This window comes from Triticum urartu, chromosome 5 (assembly GCF_003073215.2).
Source record: "Triticum urartu cultivar G1812 chromosome 5, Tu2.1, whole genome shotgun sequence".
In the NCBI taxonomy this organism is placed as follows: domain Eukaryota; kingdom Viridiplantae; phylum Streptophyta; class Magnoliopsida; order Poales; family Poaceae; genus Triticum; species Triticum urartu.
Window position 1 is genome coordinate 470,803,588 of NC_053026.1, and position 5,222 is coordinate 470,808,809.

Genomic DNA, 5,222 nt, shown 5'->3' on the forward strand with positions numbered 1-5,222 from the left:
CAGTATCTCTTACTCACGAATACCTTTGTGCAAAACTTTCATTTCCATTCTAGGAGCTCACCACCTACGGTGGAGTTTCATTTATATGATGAGCATAAGGAGATGTCACTTTATGATTTTTGTCGGGTTTGTTTAGTCCCTTTTGAGGGCAAGACAGAGGAACCACATCGCGATGATGTGGATGGGTTTATTGATACTATAATAGTAGGGGAAACAAGGAAGGTTTCCGATGCATGAATCACTAACATACATTTTCCTGTTTTACGCTATTTTGCATTATTTGCTAGTCGTTGTTTAATTGGTCGCGGAAACTGTGGAAACCTTAGTATCCCTGATATTATTATTTTTCTCCATGGTTTATATAGTGATAACTCTTTTAGTATGGGCGACATTATTATTAAACGGTTAAGTCTGAACCGTACTAAGGGCCCCATCTTTGGAGGCATCTATGCTTCACGCCTAGCTGCACATTTTAACATACCTATTAGGCATTATGAGAAGGAAGAAAAGGTGATGCCCCGTGTTTATTTAGATTATAAGAGTATGGTGGCACATGATTTTATTGTTAAGAAAATGGAAGGAGAGCTTAAATACAAATTCTTCTTTGATAAACATCATCCTGAGACTATTACCCTACCTACTCCTTCTTTGATTGATTTATCTGCAGGCCAGTACCATGTTCCGTGGAAGGCTATTCACGCCTACCGGAACCCTGCACCAGCCATGGAGCCAGAGCCGGAACCACAAGTTGATCCTTCAGGACAGTCTAATTACCAGTGGGATCCGGAGATGATCGCCAGCCAGTGGCAATCGGAGTCCTCTTCTTCTTCTCGGTACGAACCCAACTACTATTATGGATATCCGCCAAGCCAGCCATGGCCATAGACCAACTTAGGCCAAAAGCCTAAGCTTGGGGGAGTACGTATTTCCCGCCGATATTACATTTATGTTCACACACTCATTGCTAGATATCGGTGCTCATACTTTTTCATTGTATCATCCATGCTAGTTTAATTTCCTTTTTATGCTTTCGTCTTGTGTGTTTAATAAACCTTAAGAAAAACCAAAAAAATAGTTGTAACTCTTAATTAGTTTACTTTCCATGCTTGTAGTAGTAATTAAAAAGAAAACCCAAAAAGATTTCTTGTTCTTCTTTTGCTTGTTGGGAGCTTTCCCGTGTAAATAGTTTTATTTCTTTTATTTTCTTTGTGGGTCGATAGGAGAAGACCGTGATTAAATTGTTGAAGTGGCTCTTATATGCATAAATGTTGATCTGACAAAAGAGCACATATCGCCTTGTCTTCTCCTGTTTATTGAATGCTTGCAGATTCCAGCTTAGTCCAATGCACGTGCACTATTATTATTATTCACATCGTTCGGTCATGCAAGTGAAAGGCAATTATGATGATATATGATGGACTGACTGAGATGAGAAAAGCTGGTATGAACTCAACCTATTTTGTTTTTGTAAATATGATTAGTTCATCGTTCCTGATTCAGCCTATTATGAATAAACATGTTTGCAATGACAACTAGAGATCATAGTTTCTTGTGCCATGCTTGATTAGCTATGAGTTATAATGGTTTACCTTGTGTGCCAACATGCTATTGAGATGGTTATGATGTGGTATGATAGGGTGGTATCCTCCTCTGAATGATTTAAGTAACTTGACTTGGCGCATGTTCACACATGTAGTGGAAACAAAATCAACATAGCCTTCACGATATTTATGTTCATGGTGGATTATATCCTACTCATGCTTGCATTCGGTGTTGATTACTTTTAATGCATGTTCATGACTGTTGTCGCTCTCTAGCTGGTCGCTTCCCAGTCTTTTGCTAGCCTTCACTTGTACTAAGAGGGAATACTTCTTGTGCATCCAATCCCTTAAACCCCAAAGTTATTCCACATGAGTCCACTATATCTACCTATATACGGTATCACCTGCCGTTCCAAGTAAATTTGTATGTGCCAAACTCTAAACCTTCAAATAAATATCCTGTTTTGTATGCTCGAATAGCTCATGTATCAACTAGTGTTGTCTGTATCTTCCATGTTAGGTGGGTTATTCTCAAGAGGAGTGGACTCCGCTCCTCACTCACGAGATAAATGGCTAGTGTCGGTGTCAAAACCGGCGGATCTCGAGTAGGGGGGTCCCGAACTGTGCGTCTAAGGCGGATGGTAACAGGAGGCAGGGGACACGATGTTTTACCCAGGTTCGGGCCCTCTTGATGGAGGTAAAACCCTACGTCCTGCTTGATTTATTCTTGATGATATGAGTATTACAAGAGTTGATCTACCACGAGATCGGAGAGGCTAAACCCTAGAAGCTAGCCTATGGTATGATTGTATGTTGTCCTACGGACTAAAACCCTCCGGTTTATATAGACACCAGAGGGGGCTAGGGTTACACAAGGTCGGTTACAAAGGAGGATATATACATATCCGTATTGCCTAGCTTGCCTTCCACGCCAAGTAGAGTCCCATCCGGACACGAGACGAAGTCTTCAATCTTGTATCTTCATAGTCCAACAGTCCGGCCAAAGGATATAGTCCGGCTGTCCGGAGACCCCCTAATCCAGGACTCCCTCAGTAGCCCCTGAACCAGGCTTCAATGACGATGAGTCCGGCGCGCGGTGTTGTCTTCGGCATTGCAAGGCGGGTTCCTCCTCCGAATACACCATGGAAAAATTTGAATACAAGGATAGTGTCCGACCATGCAAAATAAGTTCCACATACCACCGTAGAGAGAATGATATTTCCACAAATCTAATCTGCTGACATGTTTTGGCAACATGACATTATGCCATGGCTCGGTGATTATTCGAACCGTTTCCTTTAACTAGCTCCGCACATAACGCGAGGCAGTTTCTTGATGCGTCTTGTCAAAGCAGAGATCGTGTCCCCCTTATTACGGGATTCTCATCAATACGGTCGTGGGTAACCCAACCACGCCTAGGACTCCTAGATTTCAGGCAAGTCCCAAACGGCCACAAGGAGGACGCTTGATATTCACCCTCTTTATAAAGGGTCAAGGCTTTTACTTTTTTTCCTCCCGTGCTCAATCGAATCCCTCCCCCGCCTCGAGTTCTAACACTCAAAGCCTAGGTGAGGTGCTTCGGATCTTCAATCATGTCCGGATCCAGCCTCCAGGGCCGGTGGATGCCCTCCTCCGTCACGGAAGAGGATATCAAGAAGTTGAGGGAGGCAAGATACCTGACCGCCGAAGTCTCACATCAGCTGCCCGCCCGAGGGCAGGTCGTCCCTACTCCTGAACCCAATGAAGACGTCGTGTTCATCTCCCACTTCCTCCGAGGACTAGGCCTCACTCTGGATCCCTTCGTAAGGGGTTTGATGTTCTATTACGGGCTTGATTTCCACGATCTAGCCCCGGATTCCTTTCTCCACATCTCGGCATTTATTGTCGTATGTGAGGCCTTCCTACGTATTACCCCTCACTTCGGCATGTGGCTCAAGACCTTTGATGTGAAGCCAAAGATGGTCGAGGGGCAGTATGCAGCGTGCGGGGGTGCATTAATAAGCAAGATTACCGGAGCTCTGTGGCCAAAAGGTTCCTTTCTAGAGGTGTCCGGATTATGGCAACGGGAGTGGTTCTACATCACCGCTCCCAGAAGTGCCAAGTGGGTAGCTTCCCCCGCCTTTCGCTCGGGCCCTCCACCACAACTGATGTCATGGATCAGCAGGGGGCTGAGCTGGGGTCCGGCCAAGGATGTGCCCATACTGCAGAGCCGCATCCGGGATCTCTTCGAGGGAGATTTTAGTTTGGTTATGGTAGTGCAAGTCATGCTGGTTCGTCAAGTCCATCCTTGCAAACGTCGGCCCCTCCGCTTGTGGGAATTCAACCCAGAAGGACCGCGCGCTATTCAGAATTTCCTCGTCCTGACGCACAAGGAGATGTACAAGTCGTTCTTCGGACCTCAAATAGAGTGTCCGGACACCTCCGAGGACGTGGGCCTGAGTAGCAACCGCACCGCGGCCCAAGTAAGTAATCCTCTAGCGAACACACTGTCTTTCATTTATCATGACGTCATTCTGAAGAATCGTTTTTGACCAGGACTGGATAACAAAGGCGAAGATGATCCGGTGTTCGGCCCCCCTTCCCGAAGGTTTGGACAATCCGGTGCTGGAAAAGATGCTCGAGCCAGCACCTTGCCTGGTGCCCTCAAAGGAAGATGAAGGGGGAATAAAGAGGGTGAAAGCGGGCCCCCACTGCTACATGTTCCAACCGAGGGAACGAGCGCCTCCGTGAGGGAGGATAACCAAGGGAAGGCATCTGACATTCCCTCGCCCCGGGGGAGGAAGAGGACTACCTCTGATGACCCGGAAACCAAGTTCTCCAAACGGGAGAAGAAAACTCCACCAGAGGGTCCCGTCTCGGAGGGTGCTCTTGCCGCACAAAGTCCGTGCGGGGATCAGCCCTCTAACGAGCTGTAAGTAATCAAAAAGTACTTAATAGTGAAGATATTCTACCTTACTTCTGAGGAAGATAACCGAAGCATCTATGTTGCAGTTTGGATCTGAGCCCTTCTCAGCAGAGCTCGTCTTCGGGGGATCTTCTTCCGGAGATGATGGAGAGTGAAACGCCTCCCCCGGACTCCCCAGCTCAAGAAGCGGGCGACCTTGAAGTGTCATCACGGAGAGTTTCTCCAGATCCGGCAAGGCCAGAAGGTAATCCCATGGTCATCCGAAGCCCTCAGTATCCGGCTCTTGAAGAGAGCAGCCAAAAGAATCCGTCACCGTCTGGTATGCGGTCGGACGCACTGAGGGATCTGCTAGGGCGAGCCACTATCTTAGAAGAGCACCGTACATTAATGTGTACGGTGATTGAAAGGATTTCGTCCGCCGAAAACGGGTTGCATGAAGCCTCTATGAGTCTGCTGACGGGCTTTGAGGTACGTGGAATGGTATGCGTTTGTGGTAGTACCGCACATTTTTAGGTGCGCCCTGTGTAGATAGTAGCCCCTGAGACTCTGGTTGTCGTCGAGAACGGCGGCGAACAAAGGATCGTAGTCCCAGGTAATAACCAGACTACCGTTATGTGCAAGTGTCTGAAGCTCCGGTGGCTAGCCGGACTGATGGGGTTGCCGAACTAAAACGGCGACTGGATGCGGCGGATGCCGACATCAAGCTTGTTAACAAGCGGCTTGACGAGGCATAGGATAGGTGATATTTATAGTGAATGTCACATAATAAGAGCAGC